We start from the raw sequence: 23,713 nt of genomic DNA on the forward strand, positions 1-23,713 counted from the left end.
GGGAGAGGTTACGGTATCTTGAAAAACACATTGCACTGACTTTTTACATTACATATCTGCAGTGTAATTTATTTCACATCTTCTGATTACAGCAGTTCCCTCTAGAAACTCTAGCTCCTGGACCTTCTTGCTTTTATCACAGATTGTCAGTTTCCTCCTAGTTCACTTTCCATTTGCAGCTGGGATCTCAGAGCGATGATTTCAGCTCTTCCCTTACTCTCTTGTCCTGCATTTCTACCCTGCAGGCCTGCATCACTAGACCAGCTCTGCTGTCTGTGTTCTGTTTCCTGGGTTTGTGCTGCGAACAGCTGAAGAAAGCCATACAGAGGTGAACTTTTGTCATTACCTATTTAGCTGTGTTTTGCCACTTACTCCTCCTCTGCTTTCTTTCCCTCCCTCGTAGACATTGAACTAAATTTGTCCCTTTCCTCAAGCCTCCCTGTTCTTCCCTGAGACCTTGGCTCCCCGGGGTGAGTCTGCCTCCTGTTGGGGCTGCTGCCCACTTCCCAGGTAGCACTTGTAAATCTGTCTTACCACATTTACTCTTTGCTTTTTGAGATAAAAGGGAGAAAGAGGAGGTGTGTCCCCTTCCCCTGGTTGTAGGTGCTGTACGTCTCTGGTTTCTCTGAGACTTTGTGCCATTCTCTCGGGCTTCATCCTTCAGCTGTGCCACAACTGTACCCTGCCTGACCGCTGGGTGTGGTAGGAGCAAGGCCAGTAGTAACAGGTCCCTGCCCTCACTCTGTATTTTACTGGGACAGATGTACATCCCTGCCCCATCATGTAAGTAAATGACCCAGGCTGTTGTAAGCACTATGAAGGAAGCATTCAAGAGGACCTTATCTAGTTCTTGTGTCCCAGGAAGATGTGGCGTTTACTTGGGGTCTGCTCAATGGGTAGGATCTCGTCAGGGAAGGGACAGAAGTTGTTTTCAGGAGGAGGGGCCAGCATTCAAGCAGGGCCTGGGGCATAAAGGAGCCTAGTATATTCAAGAAGAAAGCCACCCACAAGGAAAGTAGAGAGGGAGGTAAGTGCAGACTATGCTGGGCCTTGTAGACATGTGGAAAAGGGTTTGGGGTCCATGTGGGAGCCCTGATCTGAATCACGCTCATTCTCTGTCCCCTTTGTCTTCCTCCTGTCCTCTGCTCCTTTGGTCACATCTGCTCAGGTTTGTCTCACTTGATGCTGTGCTCTCTAACTGTTGGCATCTCACGTATTCCTCCAATAGCCGGGTTTCTTTGAAGAGCAGTCTATGTTGGGTGTCTTTGTTCCTGTTACCCGTGGCAGTGTAAGCTGGGAAAATTTCCTGCCGAGTGCAGTGGGGAAACTGAGACAGACAGATGAACAAACTGGCTGAGCAATTTACAGCCAGATAGTAAATCAAAAGGTCTTATCCTACACATTCCAGACTGTGCTGGGGCAGGCCTGCCTTGGTCCCAGTCCCTCTGTAGTGACCTTTACTGTGAAATTGAGCAGAGATTGCATATTAAAGCACATTAAAGGACACACCTGGAAAGCTGATGAATATTCTATTGAGATTCTCCCCTGAGACCCTCCCTAAAATTCCCACCTTTAGAAAACAGATTAAAACCCTTAAGGTAAGGGGCCCAGTGTGCGTGCTGTCTCTGTAGAGCACGGGGCAAACACAAGGCCTGTGGCCGAATCCGGCCCTCTGCCTTGTTTGATCCAGCCAGGCACCTTGTTTCTACCTGGCGGCAGCACCAAGCCTTCGTTTAACTGTTAAGGAGTAGCTACATTTATACCATCCTAAAATTATGTTCAGCCCTTTGAAGGCAACCATGAAGCTGATGGGGCCCCTGGTGAAAATGAGTTTGACACGCCTGTAATAAATTATTGAATCTGGGGGGGACCTGTTGTGGGGTGCCTCAAATTTGTAGTCTGCCTGGCAGAAGTGCTGGTACATTGGGGTTACTGAAGACAAGTAGCAGACATCAGGTGGGCCTGAGCCCTTACCGTTTGTACCCTCCATAAGTCCGGGTCATTAGTGTCAGAATTGAATTGAACTGTAGGACATCTAGTTGGTGTCAGACAACGTTTATTAGAACTCAGACTCTGATTATAGAGTATCTAGATGTCTACACACAGCCATGCACAGCACAATGACATATTGGTCAGTGATGGACCTCATGCATGACAGCTGAAAAGTTCCTTTCACCTGGTGACGTCATGGCACAATGCGGTGTGCGGGGCTGCTGGTGTAAATGAACTACCGTGCTGCCAGTCAGTCAGTGAGAGTGCCACTGCGTCACTGCTCGTGTGCTTCCTGTGCTACGTGTCCTCCTCTTAGAGTGTGTTCTTTCCACTTGCTAAAAAACGTTTGCTGTCAGACAGTATACCTCGCTGTGTAGGCTTCGGCCTCCCGTGTCTCGTGTTTGTGAGGCTTTTGATTGCATTGTGTTCTCTTGTGCTTGATTTACTCCCGGGAGGTTTGTACACTAACGTGTCCTACAGGCTCAGAGCCTGGGAGCATCAGACTATCCCATACGGTCCAGGTGTGCAGCAGGCTGTGCCATCGTAGGTTTGTGTGACGTGCTCTGTGATGTTCTCACTAGGATGGACTCGCCTAATGACTCACTTCTCAGGGATATCCCTGTTGCTAAGCAGTGTATGACTATATTGAGTAGACTCATAAGCCAGATAGATCCCCAGGCAGTGACAATTTAGCCACGACTCTTTCTCCTTGATTCTGAAGCTGGTTGCTAGATTCTGTCTATTCTGCCTTTGAAATATCTTTTGAATTCATCCCTTTCTTTCTACCCCCATTATTAGTCCAGTCTTCATTTTCACTTTACTCCTTTGCTGTTACTGGCTGCTGCTTCCTGACTGGTCTGGTTTTCCTAAATCCATTTGGTTTTACTGCTTGTTGTCAGAGAAGTGTACTTGTTCAGGTGCTGCCTCCCAATGAATTCTTACCCTGTGGTTTCGTCTCCTGTGGCCACTGCTTCACACTGTGGCATCGGGACTCTTGTAGACTCTTCAGCGTTCTTGAGGACCTAAAGGAGCTTTTCTTTATGTGCATTTTTGAAGTCTGTTTGCCATATTAGAAATTAAAATGCAGAAATTTACAACATATTTATTAATTTATTTTTAACTTATTTAAATTATCTGTAATAGACCCATTACATGCTTACACAAATAACAATTTTTTATGAAAGCTGTTTTATAAAACAAAAAAAACATTTAGTGAGCAGAGTGGCATCGTTTAACATTTTTAGAAATTTCTGTAATTTCTGGTTGAGTAGAAGACAGGTGGATTCGCATATCTGCTCCTGCAGGCTGCTGCAGAATGTCTTGGTCGAAGTACTTGAAGAAAGTCTGGCCTTAATACAGATATATAGTTGGAGAAAACAGGAGTCTCTTAATGGCATTTTCTGAAAATTGTGGTTATTCTTTGATACTATACCAAAATTTGACACTAATGGTTTGTTTCTTAAGGGTTAGTTGCGATGTGGAATCTGAACTCACATTAGTGAACTGTTCCTACTCTGTTATAATAAAATCTGTTGATCCATCTTGCAATTCAAATGGATATTTTACCCTGGGTGATGTTTGTAACATGTATTGGTTGGTTATTTGGAAAATACTGGTGTGCTGAGCTGTGTAGATCTTGTAAATGTTGATGCATTTGATAAAACAATATCACAAAATCCTATTTTTTAATATCCCCAGCTCCACCTATGTTATTAGAAAATTCTCGAAGTGTTGGGAAGCAGTGTAGCTCACAATGGCAGATACAAGTTTTCCAAATTTCTAATTTCACTCAAAAGCTCAAATTTTATCATTAGTATTCAGTTCTGTGAGTTGTTTTCGTTGAAGCAACAGGTTCACTTCATTTATAAGACACCATCTGCCAAACACTCAAGTGTGAATAACTATAGTTTTTCCGACGCTGTTCTGCCGAATGGAATTCATGTTCCCTGAAGGAAGTGACCCGTTCAGCTTGCAGCCCATTTGCACACGTGTTTCCTTGAGGTGGCAGTTGCAGTTGGTGCGCCCTAGCGGGGCTTTATGTCCGCTTCCCCCTTGAAAAAGTGCAACCCATAGACTCGGGAGCCGAGATTTAATGAAGTGATGCTTTTTGATGACTCATCCAGGACATTCTGAAGTGAAACCTTTTTTTTTTTAAATGAATGTGTGGCAGCGGGGAACGCAGTGCCCACTAGACAGTTTGGTGCCGCTGCCAAGGTGACAGCAGTTTTACCCACCCCTGTTTTTGTATCAGTGCCCATGTAAATGCTGTGGAAGGGGAAATAACGTCTGAATATGACTTTGACCTTCAGAGCCCTGAAAGGGCCTCGGGAGCTGTGGGGTCCATGGGCCATGCGAAGAATTGCTGCCTTGCAGGGTAAAATCTGAGCCTTCAGGCACAGTCTGAAGATTGCTTTACGCGCTGTCCCTGTCGGCCTTCCTAGTTCCTTCCCCTTCCCTCCATCAGTACCTCGGCTTTCCTGACTCAGTCACCTGCACCTCACAGTGTGGTCCTTTTTTCACATGCGTTTGCCTTCAGCTTTCATTCCCTCAACCCAGAGGTTCCTTCGCCCTCTTCATTCCTCCTCTCCAGCCTGTCTGTGGCTTGCCCTTCTGGGCCGAACTGACGTCAGTGCCCTGAAGGTTCCTGCCCTAGCTGTTAGTCACTTTCCCCTCGCCTCCCACGCACTCCCAAACTTCTGACTCTACCGCCTTCCGTCATTTACGAGGTCCCTTTGATTTGCAGTTCTTAATTTCATAATCCTGTTACAACAGGGAAGGGTTTTGTATCTTTCTTGTGACTTAAACTTATTTATGCTAATGTTTTATGTATTGAACTTTCTGAACCCTAATGAAATAAAACATTTGAACATGTAGATGGTGGGGTAGATTTGGGGGCCTTTTGCTCTATCAGAAATGGCATTATAGTTGAGTCTAGCCCAAGGAATCAACTGATTTTTCTTAATATCTGTAGAAATGAGACCCATTTTCATAGTCAGGAAACTCTTCTAGCTTCTGGATTGTGTGAAGCCAAGTTCATCAGATAAGTGACCTTTAAGGAGAGTAATAAGCATTGTGCTTGGCTTACAAAGAGATGATTTAGAGTGGCTTCCGGTGTTGCCTGTTGCACACCCACCACCTGCACTTACACAGGAAGGTCAGAGTACCTGGCATGGCTCAGGTGTTTTGCAAGAGACTTCACATGTCCATCCTAGAATTTGTCCACAGTTCTGGGAGATAGATGGGAAGTACCCTTATGTTTCAGAAAACAGCACCTCATTTTGCTACATGTGTGGTAATAACAACATTACAAACGGTGTATTGGGTAGCTGAGCTCACGTTAAAACATTCTTTTTTTTTAAAGAGGCAAGAAGCCCCTTTATAGATTTTATTTATTTATTTATTTATTTATTTATTTATTTAAGAGTGGGAGGGAAAGGGAGGGCAAAAGAGAGGGAGAGAAACATTGATGTGTGAGAGAAACATCGATTGGTTGCCTCTCGCATGCCCTCAGCCGGTAACCCAGGCATGTGCCCTGACTGGGAATGAACTTGCCACCTTTCAGTTAGTGGGATGACACCCAACTCACTGAGTCGCACCAGTCAGGGAAATAAATAAAAAAAAATTCTTGCATTACTACAAAAATAAACGGGAGCATTATAACATTCTAAAATGACATTTGGCATAAACGAGCATTTATCAGGTAGGCCCATTTCAGGGATTTAGTCTGCCTTTTAATTCTAGGAGCAGGAACTGTTTATGTAAAGGATTGTTCTAGAAATAGCCTGAAGTTTCTTCAAAGTCTGAGGTCCCGGGAGTCTAGGCAGTTGCAGCCATGCTGGATGCATCCGGCAGTTATGCCTGCAATTATTGCCCAGAAAATGAAATCTATAAACTTGAGCATCGTGTTTATATTGGTTTTATTATAAAATATATTACCTTCTAGATTTCTTCTAAAGTTTGTGATTCAGTTTACAAAGCCATTAACCAATATATAGTTACACTGTAAATTATGGGTTTGAGTTGGATGGGCCTTTAGGCCCTGGCTTCGGTGGTAACTCTAACCTCTTATAATTACAGCCAACATGCAACCCAGATGTTCCTGGAACTGGAATGCTGAGTCAGAATATCCTAAACAGTTTTTGTCTGATTCAAATGTTAGCAAAGATCTAAATCGGAATGATAAAATGACAGTCACCCATCTGGTTTGGGGCTTACTTTGTGACACTCCTAAACCCGATTAGAGAGGCAAGTTCTAGAACCAAGAATTATTTACGAGATTTGTGCAGACTGTGGGAGTTGGAATTTGAAAGTGACATAACAAAATGTAGTTTTGAGCATTTTCTTAAAAGTCCTTGGTTTAGGTACCCAGGCAAGGTTTATTGTTATTTCATGGTTGAGAGGCAGAATAAATAGCAGAGGGATTGAGAGCGCAAATTCCAGAGCCAAACTGCTCAGCTACTGACTGTGTGACCGACTCTAACTTTTCTGTGCCTGTTTCCTCATCTGTAAACTCGGGTGGATTTCAGTTCTTGCCTTGTGGGGCTGCTGTGAGCATGTTGAAACACTTGGCATAGTGTTTCACGAAATGCTATGCATTTCATAAGAAACTGTTTTATCATTAACTTTGATCTAATCCTAGATTTAAAATTTAAGACAAAAAATGAAGGTATTCTGTAGTCTTGGTGCCAGTTGATTCTATAATCTCTCAACATCTCCGTCGAGTTGTCATCATCTGGGAGGTTGGCATCTTCAGCTGGTCATGAGGGGAGGACCAGATGCATGCTGGATTTAAAGTGCGTTCACCTACTTATAGAAAATAATTAGATGCAAGAACTCTGACAGTTGCACAACTGAAGTCAAGAACCCAGTTAAAAAAACAAGCAAAAGACATGAATAAGCATTTCTCTGGAGAAGATATAAAGATGGCCAATGAGCACCTGAAAAAAGGCTCAGGGTATCAGTCATTAGGGAAAAGGAAATCAAAGTATGAGATACCACTTCTTGAATAAAACGTATCACAATTATTTTCTTGTAGATGTAGGAAAGGTAGAAAGTGAAGCCATGAGAGTTTTTATGCCTGTTCTTTCCTTAATGAAAAGGTTCCTGTAGTGTAGTCGGTAGTCTCAGGGGGTCGTCGCGACCTCTTCAGAGGGTCCGCAGGTCCAGATTACTTTCGTGAGGATGGTTGAGACGTTAGTTCCCCTTTTAACTCTCATTCTCCGTAAGTGTGCAGTGTAGTTTTCCAGTGGCAGTATGACGTTTGATGACATCCCTTTGATGGCTAATGGTTTATGTGCTTGTATTTGTCTTGTTTTTTATTTTTAAATTTTTTTTTTAGAATTTTCTAAGGTAAGCTTTTTGGGATCCTCAATAATTTTCGAGTGTAAAAGAGTTTCGAGGCCAGAATGTTAGAAAATCAATGTCTTAGTGAAAGTGTTGTGTGCTCATAATAATAATAAAAATGTATGAAGTGCCTGTATTATGCATTTTTGGAAGTAGAGAAAAAATAAATTATAAGCCAAATAATGTTTAGGGGGCTGTCATTTTATGTCTTCATTGCTCTGAAGTTATTAGATTTGGAGCCATGGTGTTCTTCTCAGTATAAATAGTGGGGGTGATGGGGGTTTTTGAGTTCAGATAATCAAAGTGAAAGTCGTCAGCCTCTCTAACAAGGTCGCTTCGCCTTGGTGTGGGCTCCTCCAAGCTTCTCATCACTGAGGGAGGGTAGATGCTTTGCCAGGAGGAATAAGCCAGCCTGTCCCCAAGTGCTAGAAGGTGGTGGTGGTGGGGTTGCCGAGAGACCTGCAATGGCACGATAGGATGTGCCCTCCTAGGCCTTCCTGTGTTCCTGCCATCAGTCTTACTACCACGGGTCCCTTCCTGTGAGGCCCACGCTGGGGTGAAGTGGAAGGCAGGGATGGGCTAGGCATGTTCCAGGCAGTTAGTGTGAAGCAGAGGCTCCACTGGTATTAAAATTGGGCATTACAGTACGTCTGCGTTTGTACTTTTAGTAGAAGCTTTTACCTCCAGGGATTTTCTTTGCTGTGTGGCCACGTCTGTTCCTCGGTCTTCCTCCTATGAATGCCTCTGATTTAAAGGGTGCTTGAAGCTGAATCCTTAAAAAAATATTGTGTGGGATCCGAGAGACACTAGCTGAAGGAGGCCTGGCTAAGGGTGGAGGAGAGCGGATCCTCCCTCTGGATGCTCCTTTCCAGCCTTGGTGGCCACGGTGTGGAATCCAGCGTTCATGCCCATTGTCCACACATCCTGGTTTGTTTACATACATCAGAAGCAGGACGAAGAGGCATTTTTACTGTTACTGTATCTGCATGAAAAGAGGCTATTTGTGCCAGTGTTTTCTTTTAAGCTTTTTGCATTTGTGGGTTTATTTTCTACATAAAACTTTATTATGTGAAATAACGTTCATGATATTAAAATCTCTCTGAGTGGCTCCTTATTTACTCAGCTGCCCCAGTCAAAAGCTGACAACTTCTCCTGGATTCCTTCCTTTCCCTTTCACCCGCTTCTCATCCAGCTCTGTTGACCTGGCTCAGTTCCTGAAGTTTCCTCACTCTGCTCAGCTACCGCTCCAGTCTCTCCAGCAAGTTTTGTCCTCCTTCCATATCTTTTTCTACTAGAGCAGTAGTTTTCAAACTTTTTCATCTCAGGACACCTTCACACACTTGAAATTTATGGAGGCCTCCCAGAGAGCTTTTCTTTATGTAGGTGCTTTATTGATATTGCCATATTAAAATTAAAATTGAGAAATTATTTTAAACTTTTTATTCATTCATAAAAATGAATAATAAACTCTGAAGTTAACATAAACAACTTTTTAATGAGAACAAATATCAGAACAAAGACCTGAAGTGAGGAGCGTGGCGCTGCTCTGCGCTTTGGCAGATCTCGCCGTCTGGCCCAGCGGCAGTCCTCTGGGTTCCCAGCCACTGTGGGCGCCCTTTCTGTGACGCCTCCTCTGTTCTCCTGAAATGAACTTCATCAGTAATTTCAGAAATACCAGTGTAGTGCCCTCGCTGTTTTATAAACGAGAAATCAGAGTAACCTGTGCTACGTGAGTGTGTTGGGGCTGCCTGCCGACCCGGAGGACGGAGGGCGAGGTGCTCGCTGTGCTGCAGGTGCCGTAGACACAGGCGCGCTGGGGCTCTTCCGACAGTGCGAACGACTTCTGGTAAGAGTCCGAACAATCTTCTCTTGAATTAAACTCCCAGAAAAACATGTGTACAGTAAAAGCTTTTAAAAAATTCTTTGTGTTTATATGTAAAATGGAGTTTGGTTTTAGGTTCAGACCGTTATAAATGGATTTTTTCCCCTACACGAATGTCTAGAGACAGTCCCTTGTATGGGACTGCTCAGAGTGCCCTGTGAGGTGCCAGTGACGCCTCCGGTGGATGTGACAGCCATACATGTTTTCTGTCACCCCCTGGGAATGACACACACCCAATTGAGGACCTGTAACGGAGTCTTAGCTGGGTTTTTTTTTAATGTTGGATGATCATTTTAAAAATAACTTACATAATAAAAGATTTCAAACAAAAGAGTAATTGCCTGTCATCTCACCACCCAATATACACAGTACTAATATTTTCTGTATCTTGCCTTTTTTTATAGTTGTTCTCCTGTAGATAATTTTTCCCATTTAAACAGTGGGATCATTTATAAGCTACTTTTTTTTTTACTTGGCTTGATTCTACTTGATTTTAACTAATTCGTCTGTCTCTTTCTCTCGTAACAAATCATTTTTATTCTTTGATTGTAAGATTAGCACAGTCTCATGTTACATGCAAACAAATACGTACTCATGTCTCTTTTTAACATTAAAAGTGGTGCTAACTGAGGAACTGGTCTGACTTAGGGTGGGAAGAGCCTGGACTTCCAGGGAGTGGATGGCCTAGAACAGTCGTTCCCCTTCTGTGTTCTGGTCTCTAAGGGATCCTAGAGATAATGCACAAGAAGTTCCTGCCCTGGGGAGCAGGTTGATTCCCTACCTGCCCTCCCCCCTCTCCTGGTGGAGTGCAGGTGCCTGGAGGGCAGGAAGGGTGTCTAATCTTAGACTCCTGTGTGTCTTTAGCACTAGCTCGGTGCCTGGGTCATCAATCCGTTAAACAGATGCCTGGGGCAAAATTTTTCTTCTGTTGGACTGTGAATAAACTTCATTCCATTTCTCTCATGGTATGTACCTTCATCACAAGTAAATAAGTAGCTTAATTACCATAGCAGACCTCAAAACATCTTGCCCCAAATGGGATCATTTACTAGTTGAAATAAAGTTATTTCTGAAGCTTTTAGCACGTTCTGATTGTATTTATTCTCGCTATGGCTTGCCTGTTGCTGTAACTGGGGAGTCTGGTTGGTTGTGCGTGCAGCCCTGCCTTTCACACGAGAAATTCAGCGAGTCTGCGTGTAGTCGGTCCCCTGAAACCGGGTCTGTTTACCTCAGAGACTGTGGCAGGCTTGAAGTAATGGCTCTGGGACCCATTAGTACAAATACAGTTTTCTTTCATTGTTGATCCTTTTTTTTACCCCTCACAATTTTGTTTTCAGCTGTTAATGTTTGAGATTTCATAGCGCAATCCCCTTGAATAATTTAATGTGTTAGGATTGGAATTTTGAAAAATATAATTTGAAAAATGATTTGATTGTTTTTAGGAGAGTTTCTGGATTCTGAAGGCCTAAAGCGGAGCAGCTGAAACAATGGTTCTCAAACTTTAGCATGCATCAGAATCACCTGGAGGGTTGAGGTAGAACAGGTTATTTGAAGGACCCTCTCTGTTCACCCCCATTCCCTAAGTCCAGGGTGGGGCCCCGAACTTTGCATTGCTAACGAGTTCTCTGTTTACAGTGGCACTGCAGGTCTGGGACACTATAGGGTAAGGTGTTGAAGTCAACTAAAGGGAAATAATATGGAGGGAGAGAGTGGGGACCCAGCCTGTTTCAGGTGGATCCCCTTGTGCTCTCTGAAGATAGGAGAATTATAAAGAAAAACTGGTTTTGGAACATGAAGAGAAGAAACACACAGGCATAAACCTTCAAAGTACTGTGAGATCGTTGTAGTGGTGGTTGAAATTAAGATAACAAAAGAGAATTGGAAATAGTTGCCTTAAGAAAGAGTTTATTTTACCTTTTTAAAACTTAAGAGTAATACATATTCATAATGGAAAGTGTCATAAATACAGAAAAATTTCTACTTCAGAAGACATGAAAAATTTCCCTGAATTATATTTTACCACTTGGAGATATCTTTTGTTAATTTTTTATTAATTTCCATTCAGAATCTCTTTTTATGCATAGAACTTTTCTTTTTTCCCCCAATGAAGTTTTTATAATCAGACAATATGGGTTCAAAAGAATGAAAGGAAAAGATCATAAAGAACACTCAGTCCTTAGGTTAATTGCTGTTAACTTCCTGCGCTTTATATCTCTTTATGTGAACACGAGGTCTGAATCAAAGGGATCCAGCCATATAATATGAAAAAGAGGCATTTATTGAAGAAGATTCAAGATATAAGAGACAGTGTACATAGGACAATGACACCTCAATCCCCTTCAAAGTAGGCACCTTGGACCTCACACAGTCCTCCTAGTACGTCCTGTTGTATTTTCCTGAATCTCATCGATGGTCAGAAATCTATTCCCTTTCAAAGGTGGTTTTCTTTCTTTTTTAAGATTTTATTTATTTATTTTTAGAGAGAAGGGAAAGGAGGGAGAGAGGGAGAGAAAAAAGATCAATGTATGGTTGCCTCTTGCACCCTCCCTACTGGGGACCTGGCCCACAACTCAGGCACGTGCCCTGGTTGGGAATGCAACCAGGGACCCTTTGGTTCACGGGCTGGCACTCAGTCCACTGAGCCACACCAGCCAGGGCTCAAAGGTGATTTTAGTTTTGCGAAAAGCCAGAAGTCGCAGGAGGCCAAATCTGGAATTTAGGGGTACTGGGTTACTTGGGTGATTTGATGTTTCATCAAAAAAATTCTGCACTAGATGTGATGCATGAGCAGATGCATTCACGTGATGAAGCTGCCAATCACCAGTTGCCCATAGCCGTGGCCTTCTGAATCATCAAAATAGTTTCTGTGGGTGAATGTTCAAGCTTAATGCAAAATTTGATACAGATTTGTTGCTCTGCTCGCTCAGTCATTTTGAATGTGACGGCCATAGTACACATGCTCACTAAATGGCATCTACTGCCCCCCCTGACTAGTACAGCGAAGTCATCATTATTCACACATGCGCATTCCAGTCCACTCTCCTCTGCCAGGTTACATTGATGTTGTGCAAACCATTCTTGTTACATTAACAATAGTTGTACTTTTTCTGGACAGACCTGGTATAACTGTTGATATACTTTTTAAAAAGCCCCCACTCCCTGTTCCCCACCCTTAGGATGAATTCCCTGATGTACACTTGGTAGAACAAAGAGCATATAAAATCTAAAGCTATTGATATATTTTCCAAATTGTCTCCAGAAGGGCTTAGTAATTACTGCTCAGGCTCCAAGTCTACACTCACTGCTATTGTAATATTTACTGGCTTGATAGGTGAAAAATCTCCTCGTTTTAATTCAGTTCCTTTGCTGATACAAAGCTTAGCACTTCTTTTCATGTGTTAATTACTCATTTATATTTCTTGTCTTTTGTATTTCTGCCCTTGTCTTTGTCACATTTTCTTTTTTCTTAATTTATGTGAGCTCCTTGCACTTAGAGATGGTAATTTCTTATGTCTTAAAATTCAGAAATTTATTCCCAGTTTTTCATTTGCTTTAAAAAAATTACTTGTCCATGGTAGGCCTGCACCCTTCTCCTATCGGGATGATGCTCTAGCCAACTGAGCTACTTGGCCAGGGCCTCTTGTCTTTTTCTTTTATAGAATTATTTAAGGCTTCCCCTTTTCCCCATCCACTATTTTTCATTTCTAAGGGCTTTTTCCCATGGTGTCCAATGAGAAAGTCCTTTCTCACTCTTAAGACTTTGTAAATATGAACCCACATTTTCTTATAGCACACTTTCGTTATTTAATTTTTTCACTAGATTCCTTAAATCATCTGTAATTTATTTTAGTATGAGCAAAAAAAATTCATTCTAGTGTGAGCAAATTTTATTCTAGTGTGAGCATATGCTATTTACATTTTCTTAAAATGTAATTACCTGGTCCCACTATGCAAACATTAGGCAATGCAGGTAGCAGTTGGCGGTAAACATTAAGTTTTAGCTTGAGGAGCACTGGGAGTTCTGAGAAGCCTTCAGGGGCTAGTCATGAGAAGGGGGAAAAGGAGGGCAGAGCTGAGCAAGTCTGTTGTACTTCCAGCTCTTTAATGTGGACGTTTTTGCCATAATTTTTGAGGGAAAAATAAGGATGTGCGTTATACATGAGTAGTACCTGAAATACCTTTATCTGTTCTTGTGTTTTGTAATTATTTGTTACATAAAATTTCTTGTACCATATGTTAAAAAGTAAATGCAAAAGTTCCTTTATAGTACAAAAAAACAAGTATCAATATAAGTGAATAAAAAATTGAATTAAAAATTTAAAGCAAAAGATTTTCTCCCTGAAAGTTTGGGCCAAAAACGTGGGTGCGCACTATACACGGGAGCACATTATACATGGCAGAATACAGTAGATGGTGAGCTAGGTACCTACTACACAGATCATCTTGGGCGCCCACGCATAGGCTGTTCAAAATCAGCGTGGTCCAAACAGATGCTTGATGCCATCCCCACTTTTGTCTGCACACCTCAGACCTTTCCAAGCCAAAGCATTTTTACAGCTTTATTGTATAGCTGTTTATGTTCCAGGTGCGTTATTCATGCATATGAACGTGTGTTCCCCTTGACCTCTGCATATTGCACTGTATTTGTGTTCCTTGTTGCCCATCAAAGTGTGGACCCTCTACTTTATGCCTTCTCTGCTTCCTTTTCAGCTCACTGCGTGGGTACCGTGATGTGTACCTGGTTGCTGCTTTAAATATTAATTAATTTCTGTGGCAGTTGCCCTTCAACAATTTCAGTATTTTAGTTTTAGGCTACTCCGTTAATTAGAAACTCATCTCCGTTGTCTATTACCTTTTAACCAGTAGGTTTTAACTTGTATTAGTTTCAGGAGTACAATGTAATGATTGTTACAGTTAATTTATTTCAAAGGAAAGTGGTAGATTCCATTCCTGTGGACATTGCTTGTTCTCTTGTGTCCTATGGAGTATCTTCACTGGCGCCACTCTTTGAAGGCTTTCTTCCAGGAAGGGAATTTTATCCGAGACTAAGGGCTCAGTGAGAAGACACAAGTGCGGCAGATCCGCCTGCACAGGGCCCAGCAAAACCAAACAAGCACTGGGCAGGTGACTGCCTGGTATGGGGCCCAGCTGTCAGCATCTGCCTTTTCCAGCATTCAGTTGTAATCTGCGGAGTAGGTACAGCCAGGGAGGAGCTAACTCACTTCTCCCTCCTGGCCGTTGGTGAGCGGTATTTTTTACTGGATAAAGTTCAGTCAAGGGAACGTGGATCAGTTGGCTTTTGCTAAATTATGCTGCAGTACCAACCCACAAATCTCTGTTGTTTACAACAAAAAAGTTTATTTCTCACATCACTGCCCTTTGTGGGCTTCATTCTAGGACCCAGGATGGATGTGTGAAAACAGCCATGACAGTATCTCCCAGTGGCTCTGAGAGCTGCTTCTGCGCTTTGAGTGGCATATGCCATTGCTGCTCCTCCTTCATTGGCCAGAGCAGGTCTCACGGTCAAGCATGGGCTCAGTGGGCAAGAAGTATATTCTCCTGCAGGGATGGGCAGGTTGAGAAAGATCCGGTGAGAGAAGGGCAGCAGGTGTTTTCACAATAATACTCTTCGTTGCAGTATATTTTGGATGTAGTGACCTTACAGAAGGTTTCTTGGGTTTTTTGAGGGGTACTTAAAGGTGGAGTGGGGGGTCAGGATGATTTATACCTATGTTCTCGAGCACCTTGATAATGAGAATTTACTAGTTATATCTTTATTACCATTTTGGGGATCTTGAGACGGTTGGTCTAGTACATGATAGCTGCTTAGTAAGTGTTGGACTAAGGGACAAAACTAAGAATAGAAAGAAAGCAGTTCTTTTCATTATCGGTAGTGTCTTCTGCAGCTTAGTTTGAAACAATTTTAGAGTAGTTCCTATAAATTGCACCTTTATATGTAAAATGAAAATGCTTTCTTGGTCATTTTTTCCATACAAAAATTGTTTTTCTTAACGGCTTACATATTCATTATAGAAAATTTGAAAAATGTGCATTAAATACAAGCAAAGAAAAGATCGTCTCCTATCTGGCTACTCAGGACCACTACTGATGCTGTTTATTGTATATTCCAGTGTCTTTCCGCTTCCTTTTTTTGTCCTTACAGTTTTTGTATATTGTCCATGTTTATATTGTAATCACTTATTTTTCTTCCTTTCGCAGTCTTTCTTGCTTAACTTACAAGGTTGTGCATCAGCAACTAAAAGGGTCATAGATGACACGGATGGATGAGTATTATGAGGCTAATTTTAACTTTCCCTTGTTCTCATTCTCGCTTCACTACTCTATTCCTTCATATAAACTGTTCACTCAGTCACAACTGTTACACCCTATTCTTACGCCGTCCTTCAACATCAGAATGGAAATGAACAAGGAATGATGAAAGGTGGACTGAAAAATAGGTGTCGAGGTGGTTCTCAGACTAGGTAATCAGCCCCTGGGAAATCAAGCTTTTCTTTTTTTTATTTGGTCTTTTTGTTCTTTTACTCAAGACATCACTTTTTGTATCTGGGAGTTTGCAGTCTTTTGAATGATCTCAGTGTCAAGAATTTGATAAGTTGATTTAGTCTTACTATCTTTTTGTGGCTGATACACTCGACCTGGCCCCTGCTTGAACCTGCATTGAGTACCCCCTTTATCTGAGGTTGCTAACTAACTTAACAAAAAAAAAAAAGCCTTACTTTTTAGTTAGCAAGTAATCTTTTGTAAGTAACCCATTGTATAAGTTCACCATGCCTTATTCTTTTGTATCATTAATCATCTTCCCTCTAAGCTTTGGACAGCTGGCCGTTCACAGAGCCCCCCTGCTGAGGTGAACCCCTGCGTGTTTGTTGTCGTGGCATACCCATCTGAGAACTGGTTTATCTCCAATAATGCACCGATTGAATTCCTGATGTGTTGCCAAAAAGTACTTTTGTGTTCATTCTACAAAGAGATCTGATCAAGGCTGTCGCAGTTACCATAAAGATGGCGTGATTAACCAGGCTGTTTATGAAACTCTTTTGAATAACTCCTGTACTTAATGTAATTTCCAAATAGTTTAAAATACCAAATGTTGATACAGGGAGCAGTGACTAATTTTTGAATTTTGATGAATTTCTCTATTTTAATTTTTGCAAGTTGCTGTACTTTTAGAAACATCCACTCTACCAAATAGGTTAGGAACATGTGCAGAATGGCAGGTTAAATATTGTGCATGTTTGTTGTGGGAGCAGATGCCTCTGAGTAAAGCTCTTAGATTGAAGAGGAGAAAGGAGAAAAGGAAGAGAATGAGCCCACCATGCAACATCTGTTAGAGGCTCCTGCAAGCCTGGCAAGTTATTCTTCATTTCCTACCCTAGATTTCATTGTTGTTTTCCCTGTTCTATTAAAGCATTTTGATTAATTTTGTATTAGTAGAGTGCTATAACTTCTTAAAGAAATGTGATTCTTAATAACTTGAACGTGTGACCGCTTCTCTAACCGAACATCAATCTCCTTTAAGACAAGTGTCCATTTAAGGTCAACTCACAGGTCCGACGTTAATCTGGATTGTCAGGTGTCTCAAATCACTTATGGAGACTAAAGTGATCTTGATGGAACTCATCAGATACTGATTCTGTTGAACAGAAGACAGTCAAGGCTCTTCTGTGCTGCAGTTCTTAGCATAGCCCCAAAGAACGAAAGTTCCCAAATATGGAATAGCATGATTTAGGGGAATATTTTTTAATATTGTAAGGTAATATGTTACAAGTTAGCTTAATTTAGTTCAATCCAAGATTATCTCTTAGAAACTGATGTAAAAGGTAGTTTAAAATTTGCTCAACTTTATTTAAAGCCTGGGTTTTAGGGTAGGAACAGTTTCCCTAGGGTATCCCATAATTTCCTTTAATTATTTCAGAAAGAGTATCTGTTACCAGAAAAAGAAAAAAAGAGAACAGTTATTTTTTAAAATTAGGCTTAATTGCAATGACATGTAAAAGAGAAATCATATTAATCTAGAGACAGGTAATTTCTTAATTTAGGCTTTTACTTCTGTGAGAACAATAGAAAAACTATAGAACCATCCTAATTGTTTTATATCTATAAAGAATTTTAAAAATTCTTGCTATATTCCTTTTGAATTCTCAGTTAAGGAACTCTTCTGAGTTGGTAGCCTACAGAAATAGGCTATTTGAGAGTCATTTAATGTTCTAAAGTTAGCTTTCTTCTCTTTCTCTATTTAGCCTTTTAGTTTGAAAAATTTCAAACTCTACAAAATTGGTGCGGGGAGTAGGAAATCCTAAGAACCGTGTGCATGTCCCAGCTTCAGTAGTAACTGTTAACTCTCGGCAATCTTGTTTCCTCTGCTTCCTCTAGCCCCAGCTCCGGATTAATTTGAAGCAGATTCTAGCCATCATATCATTTCATTCAAGTGGGTTGCTTTTGATTGTGGCAGTAGAAACTGTTTTCCCTCTTGGCATTAGCACGGGCACTAAGGACTGAATAGAATTTATAAGGAGACAGACTCTGCATTGAAGAGCTTACCTTTTAAGAAAGGAGCTCAAGTTTTCACTGGGTGCTTTTTTCAAGTTTCTCTTGTTTTTCAAATAAGGGTGTGGTTGCAAAGTTCTTAAGTTCTTATCTGTTTGGAAATTCCTGTAGCAAGTTCAGGTTTAGTCATCCTGTAACTGCTTTGGCTGTGCCTTATCTAAATAGTATTGAAGGCAAGAAAGAATTATTTTGCCAAGAGTTGGTGTTGAGAGGAAGTTAGATACATTGGGTATATTTAGGAGGTGCCCCTTAATTCTGAAATAATATACTAGCTTTTAAAGTTGCCTCATTGTAATAGCTCTTAAAAAGCACATATAAAACAGTTAAAGGTGATCTTTTCCCCTAGCTGTCAGTGAGACAACTTAATTCCTGTTTCGAGTCAAAATAAAATTTTCTTTCATGTACCTGGGATCTGCAAGTATTGGTTGACTCATCCTTCATTGTCAAACCGATTGGTTTCCTAGGTCAGTATGTCTTTTTGTATAATTTGACCTTGTACTTTAAGTTGAATTCCTTTTGTCCTTTGAAAATAGTCATAAAGCTGTCAGCTAGTATTGCTAGGCGTGAGAAATAGAATTTTCACTTTTCTCTATGATTTATACATTTCAAGTTGGCTTTAATAGTCATAACATTTCTCGATTTGCTTCTAAAAAAGTAGACTCAAAAAATAAATTAAAAGGTAGATTCAACAGATTAAATAGAATGAAGTGTTTTCCTTTTAAACTAAAGCTGATTTTGCCTTAATTGTTCATTCTTAGAGTTTACTTCTTGAACATAGCAAACAGTGGGGGTCACTTTCATATTCTGCTCTGTTACAGTTCACAGGGTCAGTGGGCGGGCCGCTTGGTTGTGGATGGGATGCTGAGCGCTGGGTTGTGCAGGGATTTGATTTGCCCTGTGATATCTTTTTCTTCAGTAGCTGAACAGAAGTAATTGTATTTATATTTCACCAATTTCACACGAGTATAGCTAGAAGTATTATACTTAGATTTTTTAAAATTTGCATAAATATTTGAACTGCTTTACAGGTTGGTGCTATTTAAAAGCAAGGTGTTATTAACATCTCATTTTTCTTGATTAGTGGTTTGACACTAGAAACATACTGCTTTTTGTCTTTTCTTGGTATAGTTTCTGATACATTTTGAATTTGCTCTCAATGTTTTTAGTGGCTGGGACACTATAAAAGCATTCTTGTGTCCTATTTTTAGTGTGCAGGGTTGAGTCTGGATAGGTGGCCAAGTTAACGGCAAGGCAGTTGAACTGTGCTGAGTGCTTGCCTGCGTATCCTCTGGCCTCTCCACTTTCAGGGTTGAGTTACTGTTTACAGTGACACGTTTCACTGTCTGTGACTGGGTAGTATGAGTCAGTTTGCCTGTAGCCTAGCTGTCTTGAACTCAATTTTTGTCTAATTTCTACTGCCAGTATTTTACATCTTCAGGTTCAGGATGGATGGTCTACTTGGCTGACTACTGCAGGGAAGATGAGCACTGTCTAATAAAGTCAGAATGAGGTCCTCACATCAAGTGGCATGAATTAGAATGAACCGATCTGAGACTAGAGCTGGGTCAGTAGACAACCCAGTTTCTCTGGGCCCCCACTGTGTGTTTATGGGTGAAATTGTTTTCTTTATCTGGCTAGGGTTGCAGTGTTTTAACAAAAGTTAGGACATGCATCATGTGTATTTTGCAGAATATTCATTTTCTTTTAGTCCTAACAATGTTTTGTTAACCTTATACTTTGCTAGCTTGAAGATATTTCAACTTAGTAAAGAATTTTCCAGCCTCATTGGAATGCTTATAGGCATGAGCTCTACACATAATGAGATGATCTGTCATGTATTTAAGTTTTGATGCTTCTAATTTATAGGACTTGGGGCCAAAGGGTTTGGGGTAGTAGTGTTTCAGGGGGCAGCATTCTCTTCTCTCGGGATGGTCTTCTTTGTTATTACTTAGAACACATGAGATAACTTGATTAGGGCAGCATTTCAAATATATAGGTAGGGACAGCTGTCCGTGGATTACGAAATGTTTGGTATCATACGACTTGATTGGTATCCTGTGATAACTGCCTTACTTTTGAAAGGTCCTTAACAAACAGTAATAATGTACTTTGGTATCAAGTAAATAAAATAAACAAGGAAGCCTCTGATGTTAAACTGAATTTGTTTGACTTTAAGGCCAACTAAATAGGTAAAACTTGTGCTATGTGCAAATAAAGAGGAACCTCCTCCTAAGCATTTTGATTGTTGCTTCCAAAATAGCAGATTTGTGGCATGTGATCACCTGTTGTAATTTATAGCTTTTGTTTTTGAAAAGGCATATGTTTAAGCATCAGCTTGATTCGTTGGACCATGGAGGGGTGGGGGCTGTGAGTGTTTATCAGGCGATGGTGCAGTCCTAGAGCAGGATGTTTCACTTAGGCTGCAGCTCATTTCGATGTTACCTTTGGGTGCAGGGTCAGTCCACTTGTGGTCTGGTGCGTCCTGTTGAGCTTTCAGGGCGCTTCCAGTAAAGGCTCATAAAACAATCAGGGTCAGGCATGCTTTATGGGATCCAGCCAGCTTGGAGAAAGAGGCTTTTGTCCTATTATCAGGGGCATGGGGCTTCTTCCTAAACTGACTTGTCAGGATTCTTGCTGAAACTGGGCTAGGCAGACTGAAGACAGGACTGGGGGGCCAAGACCAAGGCCTAGGTGAGACGAGGGCTCAGAGCCCGACTAAAGTTTGGTCATGGAGAGAGACTTGGTCGTTGTAATCTTTTCAATTTAGGTGCAATTATGGTCTACATTTGATAGATGAAGAACCTCAAGCTTAGAAATAGTCCGAGCAACTCCCAGAAGGCCCACAGCCAGTGAGTACCAGAGCTGGATGTTTGCTGGACGCTTTGCATTGGTAACTTGAAAGTCTCCATCTCATCTCCTGGACTGTGTGCCCAGCCTGTGATGGCTCACTTAATTGTTGCTAACCCATTGTGAGAATGAATGGAAGTTTGCCTCTGTGGTCTGGCTGTAGTCAGTGCTGTTTCGAAGCCCATGATTTCCATGGAGCAATATGCTCAGGTTGCAATACAGAGTGACATTTAAATGTTGGCAGCTTTATTAGAACTTCAAAGTGTTGGTGTGACTATTTAGCTATAAACAGTTCTAACTTTTATATATATTTAGCAGAGTAACATTTTTAAGTTGGATTTCTGCCTCTTACCTATTGAAATATAGCCACAGAAGGAAGAAAATATAAAAGCTAGGATTTCAGATTGTCAACATAAGAAGCATTCAAACCACCCTGGATGGTGTGGCTTAATGGATTGAGCACCAGACTGCAAACCAAAGGGTTGCCGGTTCCATTCCCAGTTGGGGCACATGCCTGGGTTGCCGGTAAGGTCCCCAGTAGGGGGCACTCGAGAGGCAACCATACATTGATGTTTCTCTCCATCTCTTTCTCCCTCCCTTCTCCTCTCTCTGAAAATAAAAAAATCTTTAAAAACTCTTTTAAAAAAAGAGGAAGACCTCTTTAGCACGAAGGTAAGGTTTTTTAGATCACGAGACATTTCGGAGTTACCCTCACTGCTGGGTTCCCGGCCCCTTTGAGCAACAGCATTTCTTCTGTCCTCTCATCCCCTTTCCTTTCCTACCATTCAGGATTACCGACTAGTCCTTGGATGCATTTTGTCCTGTTATTGGCCCTTTGCTCATGCCCTTCATGCTGTTCTTTAGTCTAGAATTCTGTTCCCTATGTCTTTATATACAGCTCCCAATTTCAGTCACACTCGTTGCTAGTAATCTGCAGAGTGGCTTGTTCTCTCAGGTTGGAAGCTCTGGGTTTTCAGTCTGGTGGAAGATTGCTAGATGATCTCCTTTGATACAATGTATATGAAAGTAGTAACTGAGTCATTGTACAAGTTTTAAATGTTACTGGTAGTATTTACAACATTTTATACAAGTTTTAATGTTTTGGTGTATTTTCTTTCAGTGTATTTTTCAAAACAAAAACATGGTAGACATAATACCTTATATAAGGTTTATACTTTTGATAAGCATTTTTAATTGTCACATACCTCATTGTATGAGTATAGCATAATTTACTTGACTATTCCCAACCTTTTGAACATCTAAAATTATTTGTTTTTAATTGTTGAAAATAAAGTCACAGTGAACATCTTTGGACATATACCTTTGTACTTCCTATTATTTTCTTAGGGTGGATTCCCAGGAGTTGAATTATTAGGCACATGGGTAAAGACAATTTTTCTGACTCTTGGTACATATCTTGTCACATTGCTCTGCAAAGGGGCTGTGGCCGTTTGCTCCCCACAGCAGTGTGAGAGAGGCCTCTCATTGCTGTGCAGTTATAATATTGGAAATCTGCAATAATAAACTTATTTATTTTGAGGTCTTACATCGTTCCTTTGTGGTGAGCTTTCCCATTTGGATTGACCTTAAGTAATTGGTTCAAATTCCCAAGTAAGATTCCCCTTTGTCAAAAACTTTGTAAGATTCATTTCAAAAGTTGGGATATAAAGGAAATAAGAACAGCTTTCTTTGTCAGAGAGGGAATAAAAGGTTAGTTTTATACTGTCTGCATCCAGATGCATGTTAATCAGCGAAGTACTACATATTACATCAATTAACTTTACTTCCCTTCAGTAGCAATAGTTATCTTTTCAACAAATCTCCTGAATTTTTTTGGAATTGTAAAACTTAATAGCTCTTCTGGGTTTCCCAACACTGAAATTCAATGCTGTCGCCTTTAAGTGTGCACGTGTGCCTAAATCAGAATTCTAGATGAAGGAATCATAATCCACACGTTGAGTCTAATAATTGGCTTCTGCAAAGTTTTTATATTAGGAGAAGTTGAACCTTTTTAAAGAAAATACAAAATTGAGAAAATATGGGATTTTCTTCTTTTTCACTTTCATTCCAGCTCACAGTATATTTGTGATTTTTAACTTCCAAGCTTCCATTCTGAATTTTAATGGCACAGCCGTATCTACTTAAAGAAATTGAGTGAAGTCCTCAGGAAATGATGACCAGGATTCTTTTCAGCTCCCCGCCCCCCGCCCCCAGACTTAAATATATTTCAGTGTATCTCAAGTCAAGTGAAGTGAAATTAAATATTAGAATCCTGTATCTGTTGCCTTCTAAAACGGTTTGGTTTTCTTGTTGGCTGCAGTCTATTTGGTGTTGCTAACGTTGTTGAATGGCTTTTCTAGTCCTACAGCTTCTTAGTGGTGATAAATCTTGTTCTGCATAGAGGTCCTCCAGGGCACCTAGCAGAGTGCAGTGGGTTTTGTTAGTGACTGCATTGTCCTTTGCTCTCATTCATGACACTCTGACAGTAAGGCTCTCCCTTCGGACTCCCCCCGCCCCCCATTCTTCACAGTTCATAAATAATCTTTAGGTGTAGCAGGAGGCAGCCAGCATCAACTATAGTGGATCAAATTATCAATACATAGCTATATAGATGTCCTTTACTTCCTGATCAAGGGACACTTAACAGTCCTTATCAAAGATTCTAAGAGATTAGAACAAATCTCCCTTGAATTTTCCACTCCGTCCGGAGTTGGTTGTAGCGGACCGGAGGGTCTGATTGCCATTGCTGTCCGTTGTGACACTACATCTGTGAAGAGTCAGAGATGTGAAATGTTTGCTGGGTTCTCAGTTGTGTGTTTGCTGTCAAGACTTACATGTAGCAGATTTACTTCAATGAATTATTCAAATGTAGAGCATTTTATAAGTGCTAGCACGTGGTTGTTTTCTGTACAGCATGTGTGTGTTTCATCTCTTCTTTTACTATAATCTACACACTCACTTAGTTTCTCCAGTTGCAGCTGTTGCACTGTTTTGTTGAAGCAGACTTAAAAATCTGGCAGGAGAACTTCTTGCTTTCTTGTTCTTTTCAGTGCTGCAGTTTTCTTTTGCATACTTGGTGCT

At 41.0% G+C, this 23,713-nt stretch overlaps 1 protein-coding gene across 7 annotated transcripts in view; it reads left to right on the forward strand.

Moving 5' to 3' along the window:
- Positions 1-23,713, forward strand: part of ITSN1 (intersectin 1) — a 173,688-nt gene that overhangs the window by 11,275 nt on the left and 138,700 nt on the right. For 6 of the 7 annotated variants that reach the window (XM_053916824.2, XM_053916819.2, XM_053916813.2 and 3 more), the window contains exon 1: positions 244-328. The exons of the other annotated variant lie outside the window; for it this stretch is intronic. The gene's annotated coding sequence lies outside the window, so the exon portion shown is untranslated. Of the gene's footprint in view, positions 1-243; positions 329-23,713 lie in introns of those variants that run through there. 7 annotated transcript variants of the gene reach the window in all.

This window comes from Desmodus rotundus, chromosome 2 (assembly GCF_022682495.2).
Source record: "Desmodus rotundus isolate HL8 chromosome 2, HLdesRot8A.1, whole genome shotgun sequence".
Classification (NCBI taxonomy): Eukaryota; Metazoa; Chordata; class Mammalia; order Chiroptera; family Phyllostomidae; genus Desmodus; species Desmodus rotundus.